This window comes from Henckelia pumila, chromosome 2, assembly GCF_033568475.1.
Source record: "Henckelia pumila isolate YLH828 chromosome 2, ASM3356847v2, whole genome shotgun sequence".
Taxonomy (NCBI): Eukaryota; Viridiplantae; Streptophyta; class Magnoliopsida; order Lamiales; family Gesneriaceae; genus Henckelia; species Henckelia pumila.
Window position 1 is genome coordinate 176347075 of NC_133121.1, and position 24512 is coordinate 176371586.

Genomic DNA, 24512 nt, shown 5'->3' on the forward strand with positions numbered 1-24512 from the left:
TGTTTTTTTAGAATGGATTATGCGTGAAGGTTTATGAAGAATTGCTGACGCAGATTATGGATAAAGCATGCGATAGGCCAAATGTCTATTGCAAAAATATTTTTATTTAAATCTTATGTCATAGATAGTAATATATCTATTATGTCAAATTTTAAGTAATACTACTAATCTTGTATAAGATAAATTTTTTATACAATAATATTTATTCGTGGTAAAATTAAGAAATTATATTAAATTAAAAATTAACTTTATAATTTATTTTTATTAGAGATTTTTATAATTAATTTACATAATTATTCAAATAATATAATTTTATCAGATTTATAATTTATATATTTCATAACAATTTTTTTTTTTTTGAAATCATAATAAACTTTTTTTAAAAAATATTTTAGATAATGAATGATATGACCATTTTGTTAGTATACCAACGCATCATGTATTGTTCTTCTATATCCTCATCTATTATAATACAGATAGACATAAGTAATAACAGGTACTAATTATCATTTATTATGTATCACATTGTTGATAACATATTTACGTATCTTACACAATAACATTTCCAAAACATTTCCTTCAACCCCGAGACCAAAAATATGAGCAAAAATAACGATAACTAAATTATAAGATTAAAACGAGCACCCCTACAGCTATATGTTTATCCTAATGGTTTAGGATAATTCAATGTCAAATTCAATATTTTATCTCAAACTTGATATATATCAAATAAACCGGGAATAATGAAATATATACATTCATGCATTTCGGGCAATGATCTAAGCTCGAATTTTAATTTATTTATTGTGGGGTCGCAAATATATATATTAAAGTAATTAGTGATCCCCCAAACTTTTGCATACTTGGCTGGATAAGATTTGTGTCGCCCAAATCCCATGTACACGTATGAAACACATAGGTTGTGGTTTCTTTACAAATTTATTCTTTGGTGCGTAATATTCCGAACGAATCCTTCATGAGTTATTGTTTTGTTTTAAAACTCCAGAAGAAACATGTAGACCATCACTTGGATTTTTCGAATATATATATATATATATATATATATATATATATATAGGAAATATAAAGTCAATATACAGATTATAATATCGAATGCATTTTGGGAAAAAAATAAATAAATAAAATCCAAGTGATGGCGGCCTACATGTTTATGTCTGGAGTTTTAAGACAAAATATATTAGAAGAAGATCTTTCATCATTGAAGAAGAATCAAGAGAAACTCGTGAATTGATATTATTGAAGAAAATACAATGATACAGAGTAAAAGAAGTCAACAAGCTATTTATATCAAAGTCCAATGATAACTAAGCATGCCAGCTAATAACCAGCTCACTACCTGATTCACTTGACTGACTAATGGACTAAGTTGACTAAACAAACTAACTTTCGTGTAGAATCTAATACTCCCCCTCAAGAGGTGAGTGAATATTGTGCACTCTCATCTTGCCCAAAAGCATCCTGAAACAAGAAAGGAGTAAAGGCTTGGTAAACAAATCAGCTAGTTGATTTTCTGAAGAAGCATGCATCAACTTGACAACTCCCAACTGCACTTGTTCACGCACAATATGACAATCAATGTCAATGTGTTTCGTGCGTTCATGAAAAACAGGATTAGAACCAATGTGTATAGCAGCTTGGCTATCACAAAAGAGCATTGCCGGTTCAGCACGATGTATTCCAAAATCTTTAAGAAGAGAACGAAGCCACATGATTTCACAAGTAGAAGCAGCCATGGACCTGTATTCAGCTTCGGCGGATGACTTAGAAACAGTTTGCTGCTTCTTGGTTCGCCAAGAAATCATGGACTCACCAAGAAACACGCAAAAACCAGTAACAGAGCGTCGAGTATCCAAACATGCCCCCCAATCGGCATCAGAGAAGAATTGGAGTTTAAGATCAGATTTGTGTTTGTAGAATAAACCTTGACCAATTGTTCCCTTGATATATCTCAAAACATTTAAAGCCGCATCCATATGAGGAATCCTTGGTTGTGAAATGTAAGGCCCGGGATTATTTAATTTTAATCCGAGAATATTTAATTTGGGAATATTTAGAGTTTAGAATTAAATTCTAATAATTCTTAAATTGGAAGGATTGAAATTGAATTAAATCGCTTTTCTGGGGGACTGAATTGCAAATAGTCAAAAGTTCAGGGACTAAACTGCAAATATGCTATATATATCTCATTCTCCACTTGAATTATTCTGAACACACGTGATATATCATATTTTGGAGAAGGAAAAACAGAGAACTCGGCTGAACCCTTTTCCAAGCCATTTTTGTCCGTTCAAGCTTCGATAACTCGCGCTCCGGTTGTCAGAAATTCCAGATAAATATATATCTGCGATCACAGCTCCGAGACCTTCGATTTGGTACATGTTTTATTCACATATCTCAGATTTTATTTTTATGTGAAAGATGGAAAATTATGATTTTATCATATATGCGTATATCAGTTGTACCGATCGTGTATTCGCAGACGGTTCGACAAAAGACTGTCGTTCGGATTTTATATGAATTTGGGAAGAATAATTCGAACACTATCATGTTTGATTGATACTGATTTTTATGGTAATGAGATGATATGTTAGAGATTATAAGTTATCTGGATTGTTGGATTGATTTGGATATTGTTTGGATTGCCGGTTTTAGCCGTTATGCCGCCGATTTGCAAATTGTCAAGATTTTGCTCTTATTGATTGAACAAAGCATGATTAGAGTTGGAATTTGATATGGTTAGATTGTATCTACTATTTTTCAGATTTGATCAAAGTGTTCCGAACTCGAGATTGTCGAGTCAAACCGAGAAGGATTTGAAGCAAGGTTTGCTAGCATTTGCACTTGAGATTGAGTTGAGAAGTGGAGCAACCTTTTGATATGAATTTTCATTGATGTACTTGCAGATTTGAAGTACTTTCAGACGTGACATAGAAAGGTATAAATGATAGCAAATCCAGATGGGATAGAATGCTTGAAATAGCTTTCATTTCAAGTATTCCCATGTCAATCACATACTTGTTTCTTTATATTTCTTATGTGATTATTTGTTTGTATTGCTTTGTTTGCTTATATGCTTAGTTGTTCAAGATGTGTTTTATAGCTTTTAATGCATACAGTTTATGTTGCATTCATCTTGAACTTCAGCCTTAATAGCACAGAGGGCAGCCATCGCCTAGAGTGCAGATGACGTTTGGAGAGCTGTAGTGAGTGGCATGGAATGTAGATTTATTTCTAGAGTCAGCTTGACTCATGGCACAGAATATGGATTTATGTTCAGAGCCAGAAGACTCACTATAGTTGTACCAAAGTCAGAGGACTAAAATACTTGATGCCGCCTCGAATGGGAGTGTCGGTGGTTTGATAGTTATTTTATTCCTCGGGATCCCAAAGAACTAAGTTTTATTGATATCAGCTTGATAGCCTTCCTTTGCCATTTGCATTGCATTCACGTTTATTATCTCGCGTTTAAAGTTGTTTATACTGGGATTTTATTCTCACCGGAGTTATCCGGCTATTGCTTTGTTTTGTATGTGTGCATGGCAATAGGTGAGGCAGGAGCTAGTCAGAAAAGACAAGGATAGCTCGAGATAGAGGCATAGCAAGTGAGGACACGGGCTTAAGTAGCACGACTTGTACTTTATGTTGTTGAACCATGCTAGAAGTGATACAAGAACTTTGTATATTATGGCTTGAATACATGCTAGTTTATGTTTATTATGTTTAGAAGCTTGTAAGACGTTATAAGATAGCATGTATTTGATTTTGTAGCATGTATAAAAGATTATGACTTGTTTATCCATTCTTTGGCAGCAGATTTTTGATAGCATATTCCCCGATCGAGCGAGACCCTGCCTTTTAAAACAAAATTTTTTTTAGCTCTTGTTTCTTTAATTCTTTTAAGTACTTGTTTAATTGTTAATTACAATAAATTGCCCTAAGATAAGTTTAGCAACCCGGGTCCCCACAATAGGTGGTATCAGAGCATAAGTTTCTGGATTTAGATAGAAGTTGATGAGCGGGGTAGTTTGAGTCTGTCTGATTGTTTAATATTGCATGAGAGTACATGTTATATCTGATTATGTGCATTATCTGCTAGCATGCTTTATATATAGCAATAATGTGATTGCATGATTATGTGCTTTTATTGCTACTGCATGCTATATATATGCAATTGTATTCCAGAATATCCTTAGTCAGAACCTGAATTCTCATGAGAATGCATGAGAATGCTTATCAGAGAAGGATGGAATAAATTTCTGCATATTATATTGTTTATGCACTAATCTGTTTGACAATCAGATATGCCTTCCCGTAAAGCACCGGTCATTAGACAGCCATTAGTGGTTCCTCCAGCTGAACCAGTACAAGTACCACCGCCAATTGTTGAAACTCAGAATGCACAGGGTAGTACATCTACTGACCCGTTGGATCCTACTGCTACTCCAATGGAGACTTTGTTAAAACGATTTCAGTCATTCAAACCGCCAAAATTGAAAGGAACAGAAAATTCAGTGGATTGTGAGAATTGGCTTGAAGATATAGAACAACTGTTTGAATCACTCGATTACACAGATGATCGTCGTATCCGACTGGTAATACATCAACTTCATGAAGTTGCCAAAAGTTGGTGGATTACTACCAAACGGGCATTGGAACAACGAGGTACGATTATCACCTGGACTGTATTTAAAACTGAGTTCTATCAACGTTTCTTTCCAGTCTCCTACAGGAAGGATAAGGGTGCTGAATTTGCCAATCTAAGGCAAGGTAATTTGAATATCGAGGAATATGTGGCCAAATTTTCAAGTCTTTTTAAGTTTGCACCACATATAGCAGCTACTGATGAAGCAATGGCGGATCAGTTTATCAATGGCCTTAATCCAGATGTGTTTACCTTGGTGAACAGTGGACGACCAAATACTTTTGCTGATGCCTTGAACAAAGCTAAGGGAGCCGAAGCAGGTATTTTGCGACAAAGAGGAGCACCGTTCATTCCACAGCCATTTCCCCAGCCTGTATCAGCTTTCATTTCATAGAATCCGCCACAGTTTCAGCAAACATCTCCCAGATTTGAGGGAGGAAGCAGTGGCAGAAAGGATTCTAGATTCAGGCCAAAGGGAAAGCAATTTAAGAAGCAAGGTAGTAGTTCTTCAAGTTCTAGTGGACAGAGACAGTTTGGGGTAGGTCAGAGGACTGGTGAATCAGGAGCATTCTGTTTTAAGTGTGGTGGAAAACATTCAAGTGATCAGTGCAAGGGTGTGACAGGTAATTGCAATATTTGTCGTCAACCTGGTCACTATGCCAAGGTATGTCCTCAAAGAGCTATAGGTGAAAGTTCTTCTCGACCAATACCTCAGGCCGAAAGGCAATCAGTGCATTCATTTCAGCCTCAGCAACCTCAGCAACAGACCAGAGGAGGAGGAAGCCAGACTGTGACTCAACCTCCTAGACAACAGGCTCGAGTTTTTGCACTTACTGAGGAACAGGCACAGGCGGCACCTGACGATGTCATAGCAGGTAACTGCTTTATTTATGGTTATCCTGCCTATGTTTTGATAGATACAGGTGCATCTCATACATTCATCTCTGAAAAATTTGTTATGAGGCATTCTTTATCTTCTGAGCCATTGCCTACTGTTGTTTCTATTTCATCACCGTTGGGTGAAGGTATTATATCTGTTCGAATGATTCGAAATTGTGCGTTGCAATATGACGGGAATGTGATTAATATAGATTGTATAGTACTTGGATTATCAGATTTCGATTGTATTGTTGGTATCGACATGTTAACCAAGTACAGAGCAACTGTAGATTGTTTCCAGAAAGTGGTTCGATTTAGACCAGAAATGGCATCTGAATGGAAATTCTACGGTAAGGGTTCTCGAGCCAAGATTCCTTTGATATCTGTGTTATCTATGACCCGTTTATTGCAGAGAGGGGCGGAAGGATTTCTGATTTATGCAGTCGATGTATTGAAATCCAGTCCAGCAGTAACAGATATTCCAGTTGTGCATGAATTTGCTGATGTATTTCCTGATGAAATTCCTGGTTTACCTCCAGTACGAGATATAGATTTCAGTATTGACCTAATGCCAGGTACGCAACTAATATCCAAGGCTCCTTACAGAATGACACCTATTGAATTGAAGGAGTTGAAGGATCAATTGGAAGATTTGTTAGCCAAGGGATACATTAGACCGAGTGTTTTACCTTGGGGCGCTCCGGTACTGTTTGTACGAAAGAAAGATGGTTCCATGTGCTTATGCATTGATTATCGTCAATTGCACAAGGTAACCATCAAGAATAAATATCCACTGCCTAGAATAGATGATTTGTTTGATCAGCTACAGGGTTCAGCTATCTATTAGAAGATTGATTTGCGATCTGGATATCATCAACTGAGAGTACGAGATGAAGATATTCCTAATAATGTAGTAGAGAATTTAGCAAACCATTGTCGTGACGCTTGCTTTAGACCATAGATGGACTTGTGAAGTTTGCAAACAACATTGGATGGCAAAACCTCCCCCTGCCGAGAATACCCTTGAGGCAAAGACATATAAACTTCCTCCGATAAATCACCATGAAGGAAAGCGTTATTAACATCAAGCTGGAACAAGGACCAGCCCTTAACAGCAGCTATAGCAAGAAAGACTTTAATGGTCACGAGTTTAGCTACATGAGAAAAAGTCTCAAGATAATCGATGCCTTCTTGTTGAGTGTATCCTTTTGCGACCAAACGGGCTTTATAACGCTGCAAAGAACCATCAGCAGAAAATTTGACCTTATACACCCAACGACAACCAGTAACAGATTTGCCAAAGGGCAATGAAACAATGGACCAAGTGCCATTAAGTTCGAGAGCCTTAAGTTCCTCTGCCATAGCATCCCTCCACTCTGGAATGACAACAGCTTGAGAATAATGTTCTGGTTCAATGATAGATGAAACATTATGAACAAAAGCACGATGGGAAGGAGAAAGTCTGTGATAAGCAAGAAAGGAAGACAAAGGATAAGCAGTAGAAAGGGGAAGTGGAGATGTGATAGCATAGCAATGATAATCTCGTAAATGATGTGGAGTAGTAATGCTCCGCCGAGGACGAGGACATTGATTGACAGTGTCAAGGGAAGAATAATGAAGAGGTAAAATTTGCTCACAAAAAAATCAGAAGAAAATGAAACAAAAGGAGCAGTTTTGAAAGGAAAATTATCTTCATGAAAAATGGCATCCCTGGAGATAAAACATTCATTAGTGTCCAAATTTAACAACTTAAATCCTTTATAACCAGGGGGGTAACCTATGAAATCACATTTGATAGATCGAGGAGAAAATTTATCACGAGATGAAGAGAGAGTAGATGCATAACACAAGCATCCAAAAACTTTCAAGTGAGAATAGGACGGAGTTTTCTGATATAGCCGCTCAAAAGGTGTTTGGTGTTTAAGCATAAATGAAGGTGTGCGATTGATAAGGTAAACAGCTGTGAGAACACAATCACCCCAGTAAACAAGAGGTAAATTTGATTGAAATAAGAGTGCTCTAGCAACATTCAACATGTGTTGATGTTTGCGCTCAACAACAGAATTTTGTTGAGGTCTCTCAACACAAGAATAGAAATGAATAATGCCCTTTTGTTGAAAGAAAGAAGTGAAGTTCAGTTCTGGAGCATTATCACTCCTCACACCCTTAACTTGTACTCCAAACTGAGTATGAATCATTTAGTAAAAAAACAGGAAAGATATTTTGTACATCAGATTTCGCTTTCATTAGATAAATCCAGGTGAATCGGGAATGATCATCAACTATGGTAAGAAAATATTTATATCCTTCAACTGTCATAGGATTAAAAGGTCCCCAAATATCCATGTGTATAAGTTGGAAAGAAGTATCACAAACATTATGGTGCACAGTAAAAAGCAAACGTTTTTGTTTCGATAAATGGCAAATAGAACAATGGGAATCATCATCGTTTACAGGAGTAAAATGAAAATGATCATCAGTAACAGAAAGCTTAACAGAAGATGGAGGTCCCATACGAAAATGCCATAAATTGTTTGCTAGGCTAGCTGTATTACAGAGGATTGTGGAAGAACTGTCTGATTTGTTGAAGATGTATAGGTTTCCAATTCTCTTACCCATCCCAATCACCTTGATCTTGTTGGTATCCTGGATTTGACAAAGATTAGAAATAAAGGAAACTGAGCAAGGAAAAGATTTGGTAAGTGCACTGATGGAAATCAGATTAAAATGAAATTGTGGTACAAACAATACATCATGAAGAATGAGATCATTTGATAAATGGATAGTACCAACTTGTGTAACAGAAATGGAAGAATTATTTGGAAGTACCACTTTAGAATTAAAAAGCCTGGATGTAGTGAATAAAAACATAGAGCAACATATGTGATGAGTTGCTCCAGTATCTATTACCCAATCTGAGTGTTTAATGGTAGGAAGAGTATGGGACAAAGAATAGATACCATTGAAACAGGACACCATTGGCTCTTGCTGCTGTTGGTCCAAGGAGAAGTTATTTTTGACAGGCAACTTAGAACAAAGAACTTCAATAAGTTGCTGACATTGATCAGGAGTTAGACGATCAACCGACGAGCCTATAAATTTCTCAGATGCACCATATGTTTGACAAGCTTGTACTTTCCCTTGAAAATGTTTCTCAGTTGGAAAAGAAATCTAACCAGATTGAATTCTGCCAGGAACTTGTTTTTTGTTATATTTAGGGTGCCCAGGTGGAAACCCGTGCAACTTATAACATCTATCAACTGTATGATTTGTAAAGCCACAATGAGAACAAAGAAGTACTCCAGTCTTTCCCTTCGGATTCTGGAACTTTCTTATATTAGCAACAGCAACAGATGCATCCATGTTAGTATCAACACCTATTTTCAGAACATCAGAATGTATTGATCGTTGACGTTCCTCTTGAATGACCAGTGAGAAAACCTTAGAAATAAATGGAAGAGGATCAATCATCAGAACTTGTGCATGCACTTGAGCATAAGAATCATTCAATCCCATTAGACACTGCATTACACAGTCTTGATTGTGATAAGTCATCCATTCTCTCATCGAACCACATTGACAAGTCGAAATTGGTTGATAATCCTTCAATTCATCCCAAAGCGTTTTCAATTTTGTATAATAGGCACTAATATCCATCGATCTTTGATGCAAACCACTTAGGAACTTTTTAAGCTGATAAATCCATGGTGCATTGCTTTGAACGAATCTATCTCGTAAGTCTACCCAAACTTCTCGACAAGTGGTCATATACATCAAACTATCTGCAATATCTCGTACCACAGAATTCAAAATTCAGGAGGTAACCATACTATTTCATCTCGTCCAAGCTTCGTATAACAAATCATCAGGCAAAGGATGAGAAATTGTACCATCAACAAAACCTAGCTTGTTCTTAGCGGTCAAGGCCATAACCATAGCTCAACTCCACGTGTTGTAATTCGATGCTGTTAACCGATTAGGAACAAGAATCAAACCTGGATGATCTCCATTTTGCAAAAAACAAATGGACTACTTGAATCCTCTGTAGATGTACGATTTATCTGATTCATTTGAACTGGATTATTGTTGTTATTTGCAATAGCACCTCCTCCGCCGCGCACCATCGGTGAAGAAGAAAGTATGAACATATCAACGTGAAAAAAATGAAACCACAAAATCAATCAAAGAATCAGAGCTGCGCTAGAAGATCTAGCTCTCTGATACCATATTAGAAGAAGATCTTTCATCATTGAAGAAGAATCGAGAGAAACTCGTGAATTGATATTATTGAAAAAAATACAATGATACAGATTAAAAGAAGTCAACAAGCTATTTATATCAAAGTCCAATGATGACTAAGCATGCCTGCTAATAACCAGCTCACTACCTGATTCACTTGACTGACTAATGGACTAAGTTGACTAAACAAACTAACTTTCGTGTAGAATCTAATAAAATAATAACTCATGGAGGATTCATTTTGAATATATATATATATATATATATATATATATATATATAAGTTAATACTCATAAAAATCGATGTTCATTTGTCGTTGTAAAAGTTAATACTCATAAAAATCGATGTTCATTTGTTGTTGACTGGACTCTGGAGCAATCAATTTGGGTTTGTCCCATGGATCACGATTTTAGCAACTTATTTGAATGTGGTTCAAAAAAGACTGGCATATTTAGGTTGCGGGTTGAGACAAGTTGGGGTGGGTCGGCTCGTTATTGTTTGAAAAAATTAAAATTTTATTAAAACATTAAGATTTTTATTAGTTCTTAGACAATTATTCTATATTTTTGTGAAATTTATAAGAGTATAAACTAATACTTCCAAAATTAAGTGCTCAATAGATAAAATAAAATTAAAGTATTGTTGTGAAAAAGTAAAAATTTATGGTAAAAAGTAAATACTCCAAAACTCAAAATATATCAAACTCTACACTTTATAATATTTTTCTCTCAACTCAATTATATTTTTCATCACAAATGAAGACCTATTTATAGATCCACATTTGAGATTAGTCCAAAAATTAATACATCATCATCTTCATCATCACACACTAATTTTCCACATTTTACAACTCAATATTCAACATTCAATATTCAACATTCAACTTAAATAATAATAATAATAATAATAATAACGTATTTTCAACACTCCCCCTTGTGATGATGATCGTGATATGATGACTGTCTTTATTACGTGTTTTTGTACTGCCTCGTTAAAAACCTTACTAGGAAAAATCCAGTGGGATAAAAACCATAGTAAGAAAAAAAGAGTGCAGCCACGTAAACTCCCCCTCATGTTAACATGAGTGATTCTTCACATATTCCGTAGATTGCGCATCCCAATGTTGTATATATGCTTTCTGAATATCGTCGTGGGAAGTGACTTTGTGAAGAGATCTGATGAGTTCTCACTTGATTGAATGTAACAGATATCAATATCTTAAAAAAAAAAAAAAAAGTGCAGCCACGTAAACTCCCCCTCATGTTAACATGAGTGATTCTTCACATTTCCGTAGATTGCGCATCCCAATGTTGTATATATGCTTTCTGAATATCTTCGTGGGAAGTGCCTTTGTGAAGATATCTGATGAGTTCTCACTTGATTGAATGTAATAGATATCAATATCTTTATTCTTCTCAAGCTCTTGAGTGTAGGCAAAGAATTTTGGGGGGATATGTTTGGTTCTGTCACTTTTGATGTATCCTTCTTTCATTTGAGCAATACATGAAGCATTATCTTCATATAATGTCACAGGCTTCTTGTCTACTGTCAATCCACATGATATTTGAATATGTTTGGTCATTGACTTTAACCATACACATTCACGACTTGCTTCATGTAATGCAATAATCTCGGCGTGATTTGATGAAGTTGTTACGAGTGTTTGTTTCTGTGAACGCCAAGAAATTGCGGTGCCTCCATGAGTAAATACATATCCGGTTTGGGAACGTGCCTTATGTGGATCAGATAAATATCCAGCATCAGCATAACCAATGATACTTTTATTGGTGTCTTTTGAGTACAAAAGTCTCAAATATGTTGTTCCTCGTAGATAACGGAATATATGTTTAATTCCGTTCCAGTGCCTCTTTGTTAGCTATGAACTAAATCTTGCCAATAAATTTACAGCAAAAGATATATCAGGTCTAGTGCAATTTGCAAGATACATAAGCAACAGATGCATCCATGTTAGTATCAACACCTATTTTCAGAACATCAGAATGTATTGATCGTTGACGTTCCTCTTGAATGACCAGTGAGAAAACCTTAGAAATAGATGGAAGAAGATCAATCATCAGAACTTGTGCACGCACTTGAGCATAAGAATCATTCAATCCCATTAGAAACTGCATTACACAGTCTTGATTGTGATAAGTCATCCATTCTCTCATCGAACCACATTGACAAGTCGAAGTTGGTTGATAATCCTTCAATTCATCCCAAAGCGTTTTCAATTTTGTATAATAGGCACTAATATCCATCGATCCTTGATGCAAACCACTTAGGAACTTTTTAAGCTGATAAATCCGTGGTGCATTGCTTTGAACGAATCTATCTCGTAAGTCTACCCAAACTTCTCGACAAGTGGTCATATACATCAAACTATCTGCAATATCTCGTACCACAGAATTCAAAATTCAGGAGGTAACCATACTATTGCATCTTTTCCAAGCTCCGTATAACAAATCATCAGGCAAAGGATGAGGAATTGTACCATCAACAAAACCTAGCTTGTTCTTAGCGGTCAAGGCCATAACCATAGCTCAACTCCACGTGTTGTAATTCGATGTTGTTAACCGATTAGGAACAAGAATCAAACCTGGATGATCTCCATTTTGCAAAAAAATAAATGGACTACTTGAATCCTCTGTAGATGTACGATTTATCTGATTCAACTGAACTGGATTATTGTTGTTATTTGCAATAGCACCTCCTCCGCCGCGCACCATCGGTGAAGAAGAAAGTATGAACATATCAACGTGAAAAGAGTAAAACCACAAAATCAATCAAAGAATCAGAGCTGCGCTAAAAGATCTAGCTCTCTGATACCATATTAGAAAAAGATCTTTCATCATTGAAGAAGAATCGAGAGAAACTCGTGAATTGATATTATTGAAGAAAATACAATGATACAGAGTAAAAGAAGTCAACAAGCTATTTATATCAAAGTCCAATGAAGACTAAGCATGCCTGCTAATAACCAGCTCACTACCTGATTCACTTGACTGACTAATGGACTAAGTTGACTAAACAAACTAACTTTCGTGTAGAATCTAATAAAATAATAACTCATGGAGGGTTCATCTTGAATATATATATATATATATATATATATATATATAAGTTAATACTCATAAAAATCGATGTTCATTTGTCGTTGTAAAAGTTAATACTCATAAAAATCGATGTTCATTTGTTGTTGACTGGACTCTGGAGCAATCAATTTGGGTTTGTCCCATGGATCACGATTTTAGCAACTTATTTGAATGTGGTTCAAAAAGGACTGGCCTGTTTAGGTTGCGGGTTGAGACAAGTTGGGGTGGGTCGGCTCGTTATTGTTTGAAAAAATTAAAATTTTATTAAAACATTAAGATTTTTATTAGTTCTTAGACAATTATTCTATATTTCTGTGAAATTTGTAAGAGTATAAACTAATACTTCCAAAATTAAGTGCTCAATAGATAAAATAAAATTAAAGTATTGTTGTGAAAAAATAAAAATTTACAGTAAAAAGTAAATACTCCAAAACTCGAAATATATCAAACTCTACACTTTATAATATTTTTCTCTCAATTCAATTGTATTTTTCATCACAAATGAAGACCTATTTATAGATCCACATTTGAGATTAGTCCAAAAATTAATACATCATCATCTACATCATCACATACTAATTTTCCACATTTTACAACTCAATATTCAACATTCAATATTCAACATTCAACTTAAATAATAATAATAATAATAATAATAATAATAATAATAATAATAATAATAATAAGAACAACATATTTTCAACACTTCTCCTTGTGATGATGATCGTGATATGATGACTGTCTTTATTACGTGTTTTTGTACTGCCTCGTTAAAAACCTTACTAAGAAAAACCCAGTGGAATAAAAACCATAGTAAGGAAAAAAGAGTGCAGCCACGTAAACTCCCCCTCATGTTAACATGAGTGATTCTTCACATATTCCGTAGATTGCGCATCCCAATGTTGTATATATGTTTTCTGAATATCGTCGTGGGAAGTGCCTTTGTGAAGAGATCTGATGAGTTCTCACTTGATTGAATGTAACATATATCAATATCTTTAAAAAAAAAAAAGAGTGGAGTCACGTAAACTCCCCCTCATGTTAACATGAGTGATTCTTTACATATTCCGTAGATTGCGCATCCCAATGTTGTATATATGCTTTCTGAATATCGTCGTGGGAAGTGCTTTTATGAAGAGAACTGATGAGTTCTCACTTGATTGAATGTAACAGATATCAATATCTTTATTCTTCTCAAGCTCTTGAGTGTAGGCAAAGAATTTTGGGGGGATATGTTTGGTTCTGTCACTTTTGATGTATCCTTCTTTCATTTGAGCAATACATGGAACATTATCTTCATAAAGTGTCACAGGCTTCTTGTCTACTGTCAATCCACACGATATTTGAATATGTTTGGTCATTGACTTTAACCATACACATTCACGACTTGCTTCATGTAATGCAATAATCTCGGCGTGATTTGATGAAGTTGTTACGAGTGTTTGTTTCTGTGAACGCCAAGAAATTGCGGTGCCTCCATGAGTAAATATATATCCAGTTTGGGAACATGCCTTATGTGGATCAGATAAATATCCAGCATCAGCATAACCAATGATACTTTGATTGGTGTCTTTTGAGTACAAAAGTCCCAAATCTGTTGTTTCTCATTGATAACGGAATATATGTTTAATTCCGTTCCAGTGCCTCTTTGTTAGATATGAACTAAATCTTGCCAATAAATTTACAGCAAAAGATATATCAGGTCTAGTGCAATTTGCAAGATACATAAGCAACAGATGCATCCATGTTAGTATCAACACCTATTTTCAGAACATCAGAATGTATTGATCGTTGACGTTCCTCTTGAATGACCAATGAGAAAACCTTAGAAATATATGGAAGAGGATCAATCATCAGAACTTGTGCACGCACTTGAGCATAAGAATCATTCAATCCAATTAGAAACTGCATTACACAGTCTTGATTGTGATAAGTCATCCATTCTCTCATCGAACCACATTAACAAGTCGAAGTTGGTTGATAATCCTTCAATTCATCCCAAAGCATTTTCAATTTTGTATAATAGGCACTAATATCCATCGATCCTTGATGCAAACCACTTAGGAACTTTTTAAGCTGATAAATCTGTGGTGCATTACTTTGAACGAATCTATCTCGTAAGTCTACCCAAACTTCTTGACAAGTGGTCATATACATCAAACTATCTGCAATATCTCGTACCACAGAATTCAAAATTCAGGAGGTAACCATACTATTGCATCTCGTCCAAGCTCCATATAACAAATCATCAGGCAAAGGATGAGGAATTGTACCATCAACAAAACCTAGCTTGTTCTTAGCGGTCAAGGCCATAACCATAGCTCAACTCCACGTGTTGTAATTCGATGCTGTTAACCGATTAGGAACAAGAATCAAACCTGGATGATCTCCATTTTGCAAAAAAAAAATGGACTACTTGAATCCTCTGTAGATGTACGATTTATCTGATTCATCTGAACTGGATTATTGTTGTTATTTGCAATAGCACCTCCTCCGCCGCGCACCATCGGTGAAGAAGAAAGTATGAACATATCAACGTGAAAAGAGTAAAACCACAAAATCAATCAAAGAATCAGAGCTGCGCTAGAAGATCTAGCTCTCTGATACCATATTAGAAAAAGATCTTTCATCATTGAAGAAGAATCGAGAGAAACTCGTGAATTGATATTATTGAAGAAAATACAATGATACAGAGTAAAAGAAGTCAACAAGCTATTTATATCAAAGTCCAATGATGACTAAGCATGCCAGCTAATAACCAGCTCACTACCTGATTCACTTGACTGACTACTGGACTAAGTTGACTAAACAAACTAACTTTCGTGTAGAATCTAATAAAATAATAACTCATGGAGGGTTCATTTTGAATATATATATATATATATATATATATATATATATATATATAAAATTTAATACTCATAAAAATCGATGTTCATTTGTCGTTGTAAAAGTTAATACTCATAAAAATCGATGTTCATTTGTTGTTGACTGGACTCTGGAGCAATCAATTTGGGTTTGTCCCATGGATCACGATTTTAGCAACTTATTTGAATGTGGTTCAAAAAAGACTGGCCTGTTTAGGTTGCGGGTTGAGACAAGTTGGGGTGGATCGGCTCGTTATTGTTTGAAAAAATTAAAATTTTATTAAAACATTAAGATTTTTATTAGTTCTTAGACAATTATTCTATATTTCTGTGAAATTTGTAAGAGTATAAACTAATACTTCCAAAATTAAGTGCTCAATAGATAAAATAAAACTAAAGTATTGTTGTGAAAAAATAAAAATTTACGGTAAAAAGTAAATACTCCAAAACTCAAAATATATCAAACTCTACACTTTATAATATTTTTCTCTCAACTCAATTGTATTTTTCATCACAAATGAAGACCTATTTATAGATCCACATTTGAGATTAGTCCAAAAATTAATACATCATCATCTACATCATCACACACTAATTTTCCATATTTTACAACTCAATATTCAACATTCAATATTCAACATTCAACTTAAATAATAATAATAATAATAATAATAATAATAATAATAACATATTTTCAACACTCCCCCTTGTGATGATGATCGTGATATGATGACTGTCTTTATTACGTGTTTTTGTACTGCCTCGTTAAAACCCTTACTAGGAAAAACTCAGTGGAATAAAAACCATAGTAAGGAAAAAAGAGTGAAGCCACGTAAACTCCCCCTCATGTTAACATGAGTGATTCTTCACATATTCCATAGATTGCGCATCCCAATGTTGTATATATGTTTTCTGAATATCGTCGTGGGAAGTGCTTTTGTGAAGAGATCGGATGAGTTCTCACTTGATTGAATGTAACAGATATCAATATCTTAAAAAAAAAAAAAAAGAGTGCAGCCACGTAAACTCCCCCTCATGTTAACATGAGTGATTCTTCACATATTCCGTAGATTGCGCATCCCGATGTTGTATATATGCTTTCTGAATATCGTCGTGGGAAGTGCCTTTGTGAAGAGATCTGATGAGTTCTCACTTGATTGAATGTAACAGATATCAATATCTTTATTCTTCTCAAGCTCTTGAGTGTAGGCAAAGAATTTTGGGGGGATATGTTTGGTTCTGTCACTTTTGATGTATCCTTCTTTCATTTGAGCAATACATGGAACATTATCTTCATAAAGTGTCACAGGCTTCTTGTCTACTGTCAATCCACACGATATTTGAATATGTTTGGTCATTGACTTTAACCATACACATTCACGACTTGCTTCATGTAATGCAATAATCTCGGCGTGATTTGATGAAGTTGTTACGAGTGTTTGTTTCTGTGAACGCCAAGAAATTGCGGTGCCTCCATGAGTAAATATATATCCAGTTTGGGAACATGCCTTATGTGGATCAGATAAATATCCAGCATCAGCATAACCAATGATACTTTGATTGGTGTCTTTTGAGTACAAAAGTCCCAAATCTGTTGTTTCTCATTGATAACGGAATATATGTTTAATTCCGTTCCAGTGCCTCTTTGTTAGATATGAACTAAATCTTGCCAATAAATTTACAGCAAAAGATATATCAGGTCTAGTGCAATTTGCAAGATACATAAGGGCACCAATGGCACTTAGATATGGTACTTCTGGACCAAGAATAACTTCATCATCTTCACATGGACGAAATGGATCATTTTCTATGTTTAATGATCTTACAACCATTGGAGTACTTAATGGATTTGATTTATCCATATTAAAACGTTTAAGGATCTTTTCTGTATAATTTGTCTGGTGAACAAAAATTTCACATTCTTTTTGTTCGATTTGCAAACTCAGACAATACTTAGTTTTTCCAAGATCCTTCATTTCGAATTCTTCCTTCAAGTACATCATAACTTCTTGAATTTCTTTATTCGGTCCAATGATGTTTAAATCATCAACATATACAGCAATAATTACACATCCAGATGTTGTTTTCTTGATGAAAACACAAGGGCATATTGGATCGTTTACATATCCCTTTTTCATCAAGTGATCACTTAGCCGATTATACCACATTCGGCCAGATTGCTTCAACCTATATAATGATCTTTGCAATTTCACATAATAAAATTCTCTGGGTTTTGAACTTTGCGCTTCAGGCATCTTAAATCCTTCAGGGATTTTCATGTATATATCACTATCAAGTGATCCGTATAAGTAAGCTGTAACAACATCCATAATACACATTTCCAAATTTTCAGACACTGCCAAACTAATCAAATATCAAAACGTAATTGCATCCATAACAGGAGAATACATTTCTTCATAATCAATTTCAGGCCTTTGAGAAAAACCTTGTGCAACAAGTCTAGCTTTATATCTGATTATTTCATTTTTCTCATTTCGCTTTCTAATAAAAACTCATTTGTATCCAACAGGTTTTACACCTTCAGGTGTGAGGACTATAGGTCCAAAAACATTACGTTTATTTAGCGAATCCAATTCAACCTGGATGACATCTTTTCATTTTGCCCAATCATGACGAGTTTTACATTCACCAAAGTTTTTTGGTTCATGATCCTCGTTTTCATTTATGATGTCACATGCCACATTATAAGAAAATATCTCATCAATATCTTCTATATCTTTTCGGTTTCATATTTTTTCAGTATTAATATAATTGATAGAGATTTCTCGATTCTCGTCAGTTTGTGGTTCTGACAGAACATTTTCATCATCAGGTGTTTCTTCTGGAACACCATTTTTTATTTTATGATCATCGTGTTTCTCTATGCCTTTTTTTTCGAGGATTTTTATCCTTGGAACCGACTGTCCTTCCACGCTTCAAGCGTTTTATGACATCATGAGTGTCTTCAATTTGTTTCTTTGGAATTTCAATTTGAGCAGAGGCATTTACAGCATGTATATATGATTTTGTTACCCCTTTTGTGTCTGCAAATACATCTGGCATTTGATTTGCAATTCTTTGCAAGTGCACAATTTGTTGTACATCTTTCTCACATTGTTTGGTCCTTGGATCCAAATGTAACAATGATGGTACATACCATGTGATTTCTTTTTCGATGTGTTTCTTTTCTCCCCCTAATATTGGGAAGATTTCTTCATTAAAATAACAATCAGCAAAGCGTGCTGTAAAAACATCGCCTGTCTGAGGCTCAAGATATCGAATGATTGATGGGCTATCATAACCGATATAAATACCGATTTTTCTTTGAAGACCCATTTTTGATCGTTGAGGTGGTGCAATAGGCACATACACCATACATTCAAAAATTCTCAGATGAGAAATATTTGGTTCTTTACCAAATGCAAGGTGCAATGGGGAGAATTTATGATATGCATTTGGTCTGATGCGAATTAATGTCGCAGCATGTAAAATTGCATGTCCCCATATAGAAATAGGGAGTTTTGTTCTCATAATCATTGGTCTAGCAATCAGTTGTAGACGTTTAATCAATGATTCAGCTAATCCATTCTGTGTATGAACATGAGCAACAGGATGTTCAACAGTAATTCCCATTGACATACAATAGTCATTGAAAGTTTGGGAAGTAAATTCTCCAGCATTATCAAGTCTTATTTTTTTGATTGTATAATCGGGAAAATGATTCCGAAATTTTATTATTTGAGCCATTAGTTTTGCAAATGCCACATTCCGAGTTGACAATAAGCATACATGTTACCATATGCTGGAGGCATCGATCAATACCATAAAATATCGAAATGGTCCACATGGTGGATGAATTGGCCCACAAATATCACCCTGAATACGTTCAAGAAATATGGGTGATTCTGTTTGGATTTTAGCTGGCGATGGTCTTATAATAAGTTTTCCAAGAGAACATGATTTACATTGAAACTTAGTATTCTGAAAGATCTTCTGGTCTTTCAATGGATGACCATGCGTATCTTCAATAATTCTTCACATCATTATTGAACCAGGATGTCCCAATCGATCATGACAATTGATTAATATTGAAGAACTATTAACCACCATATTTGATTCGATTGGCCTTATATGTGTATAATGCAATCCAGTAGGGAGCATTGATAATTTTTCAACCACATATTTCTTTCCTGATTTATATGTGGTAAGACACATATATTTCTGATTTCCATCAGTTATCGTCTCAGTATCATATCCATGAGAATATATGTCACTAAAACTCAACAAATTTCTTTTCGATTGTGGTGAATATAAAATATCATTTATCAGAAATTTTGTACCATTTGGTAACAAAAATTGTGCTTTTCCACAACATTCAATCAAGTCTACAGGACCTGATATTGTATTCACCATTGTTTTTGTTGGTTTTAATTCCAAGAAATATCTTTTATCTCGGAGAATGGTGTGCGTTGTACCACTATCGGGTATGCAAACTTCCATGGGTTTATCTTTGCTCATAGCATTTTCCATACTTCAAAAAAATGCAATAAAGAAAATCAAGGATAATATATATGTGCAAAATATAGCATGTTTCATAAGAATGCATGAAAAATATAACATGTTAGATTTCAGTCCCACCAATATATTAATCAATGTTCTCGAAATCATTTGAAAAAATCGGCAACATTGAAATAAGTTGAACCACTTAAATGGTTACTGTTTTCAACAAAATTGGTCTCTTGATACTTTAAAGAGCTTACATAAGTGCTCAGGGGTACGTGACCAATGTCTTGGAGTGTCACATTTATAACAAACACTCTCATATCTTTTTGAGTGATTTTTATTTTCACTCATATTTTCATGTTGCCTTTTTGGGTGGTTCGTGACGTTCTTTTGAGATTAGTATTTGAAGTAACTATCTCGATTATTTTCATATTCACGGCCATAACCACGACCGTGATCATTTCTACGTCCACATTCATGACCACATCCTCGATCTCGACCAAAATCTAGTTTATGCCTTTGATTTTGGTTTTCATTTTTACTTACGACATTTGCTTCTGAAAATGCCGTAGATACATTGAGTCGGGATTGATGATTTCTCATTAACATTTCTTTGCTCTTTTCTAGTAATATCGAGAGCAACAAATTTAAGCTTTGTCAAATTTGACATGGTGGTACTAGAAAAATAACAATGCATTTTATAAGTTAATTTCCATTAATATGACAATACAAAATAATGGAAGAACGAAGATTACAAGTGCGTGTACAAATAAAGAAAAAGTATGTGATGGAAAATCGCTGATGAATGCAAGACTTGTGAGCATAATGATCATAATCGTTATGAAAAATAGTCTTAGAAATGTCATCATCTTCATCTTCAAAAAAAACCGAGGAGAAAATATTTTGAGAGAAAGAGTGAATTTTGGTGTGATTGAAAATAAGTTTGAGTGAACATATTTATAGGCAAAAAACTAGCCGTTTATGACCGTTTGTGACCGTTGGGGGTAAGAAAAAAAATCGAGTATGTGTTGAATAAAAATTTGTGATAATGATGCAATGCATATAATGATAATCATAATTAAATAATTATGTATATCATATCACATTATTATAAGATCGGTGTCGTAGATAACCTTTTATATAATATTGTGAAATTATACTAATAAAGTTAGTATAAAGTCAGGTATAGTATATCATATCATATTATTATAAGATCGGTGTCGTAGACAACCTTTTATATAATATTGTGAAATTATACCAATATGCTTATAATGTTTAAAAATCTTAAAGGTTTTTATACTTGTCGTATCCCTTACCGGGAGTGTGGGATGTCGTCTTAACATCCTCCCAGGATTTATAACAAGTTTTTAAAAAAACTTATCATGATATTATATATTAAATATATACACAATAAAAATATATAAACATTAAAATAAAAATTCTTACTTGTTGAATATTTTTATCTTCTCTTTGAGTTTTGGAGCATCGAAAATTATAGAGAACCTTCGAGCGATCGTGCTGATAACGTGTTGTGAAAAAGTAAAAATTTACGGTAAAAAGTAAATATTCCAAAACTCAAAATATATCAAACTCTACACTTTATAATATTTTTCTCTCAACTCAATTGTATTTTTCATCACAAATGAAGACCTATTTATAGATCCACATTTGAGATTAGTCCAAAAATTAATACATCATCATCTACATCATCACACACTAATTTTCCATATTTTACAACTCAATATTCAACATTCAATATTCAACATTTAATTTAAATAATAATAATAATAATAACATATTTTCAACAAGTATAATACTTTTTGAGAAACAAAGAATATAATAAATATTATAACATATCATCGATGGGACAAAATTATTAAAAAGATAAAAATATTTTTAAAATTTTTAATGTATTAATTATCCTCACTTAGACCTGGCCAAGGGCCGGGTTGGGCCCGAAACCGGCCCGTGGTCAACGGGCCGGTTAACCGGGTCAACGGGCCCAAACCGGAACCGGGACCGAACCGGCCACTAGGCGGTTCGGTCCCGGTTTTCCATTTGGAAAACCGTCAACCCGGCAAGTTGGACCCACCGAGTTGAACGGGTCTAACCCGCCGGGTTCGAACCGTCCAACCCGGCGGGTTGGACACGTGGCGCCCATTGGGGCGCCCAGATCCAACGGCCACTAGCAAGTGGCCGTTGGATCTCTCTCAACGGCCACGATTTTGTGGCCGTTGAGATCAACGGCCACGATTTCGTGGCCGTTGAAAACCCGACCGACCCGGCGGGTCGGCCCGCCGGGTCTACCGGTTTTTTTTTAAAAAAAAAAAAACCTACTTTTTTTCTATAAATACCCCAATCTCCTTTCATTTTGTTTACACAATTCTCTCTTCATTCTCTCTATTCTCAATTCCTTTTATTTTTTGAATTATCAAAAATTTCAAGTTTCGATAATTCGATTATTGGTTTATTGCCAATTGTTGATTTATTTCAATATTTATACAATTACAAATGTCCGGAGCGGGATCAAGTCGTAGGGGTGACAAAGGAAAAGGAAAGGAAAAGAGCATCATACCACCCGAGGTCGAGTATCCTCAATTCAATGTCGATGGCTTTGATCTTAAATATTCCGATGATGAAATTCAAGAAATTCGACAACAAAGACAACAAGTTGAACAACCACCACCACCACGTCATCATGCAAGTCAAGAAAGTATGAACAATCCGGCGGCCTCTCAAAGACAAACTTGAGCGGTGCCTCGCCCGACATCCAATATCTTCACCAAACATTTCGACAAGGTGACGCTTCCCTCCGGTGATTTGCAAGCCAAATGCAAATATTATTCAAAATGTCACAAATTTAAACAAGGAGGTGGTTATAAAACTTTGACGCGGCATATCGAGAAAAATCATCCGGTGGAAATTGGGATTGATCGTGCTCAAACTCAAATTCCGGCATTCTCTTCTCAACCGGGTAATGAATCTCAACTATTTAAATATTACGAAGCTAGATTTAGAGAAGAAACGACTAAATTTTGTGCGGTTGAACAACTTTCTTTTAGTTTTAGCGATAAATTATCTTTTGAAAATTGGCTTTCTACAAGTGCAAATCCTTCTATTAGACGTATTTCAAGAAATAGTCTCAAATGCACAATAAAAAAGTTTAGTCGTTGATCAAAAGAGAGAATTAATTAAGGAATTTTATAGTTTGAATAATAAATTTTCTTTGTGTTCCGATATTTGGAGTGATCATTGGCAAAGTTGTTCATATATGGGTATTACATGTCATTGGATTGATAATAATTGGAACATTCAAAAAAGGTTGCTTGCATATAGATGTTTCAACGAATCACACACGACACAAAATATTTCGCAACTTATATTTGTTATTTTAGAAGAATATGGTCTAACTACAAAAGTTTTTTCAATGTCTTTTGATAATGCTAGTGCAAATACTTCTAGTATTAGTGAGCTTATTAAAATATGTAAACCATCACTAGGTAGCAAATTTTTTCATATTAGATGCACATGTCATATTTTAAATTTGTGTGTTCAAGATAGGCTAAAGAGTTTAGCATACATATTCAACCAATTAGGAACGTCATTCATTATTTATGGACGCATCCTCAAGTTATGAAGCAATGAGGAAAATTTTGTAGAGTAAATGGTATGAAGCCTAAGCGGTTTGCACGAGATGTTCCAACTCGTTGGAATTCAACATATAAATTGTTATTATCCTCTTTTGAATATAAAGATTTATTATGTACATTTTTTCATCAATTTGTTCAAGCTCGTGATATTTATTTGTTTTCAAATCAATGGAACATATATATGCACTAGTATTTGTAAAATTTTAAAAGTTTTTAATGATGCTAGTGACCAATTATCCGGTGTTTATTACCCTACTTCACATTTAGTTTTAACACATTATTGCAACATTGCTTGTATTTTTCATGAACATGTTAAATCTAATGATAGTGCTTTATCTCAATGTATTCTCGTCATGAAAGCAAAATGGGAAAAATATTTTTTGCTCATTCCTGAAATTTTTTATGTGCTTTTGTTTTAGATCCTAGACTTAAATTAGATGGCTTAAGCAACATGTTAACATTATATTATGAATCTTTGGAGCCTATTGCGGAAACGATTCCTTCTATCTCATTGATTTTGTTTAATATTAAAACTCATTTACTTGATATTTATAATGAATATAACATCAAATATGGTGGACAAATTGTTTCACATGAAACACAATCCACTGCAAC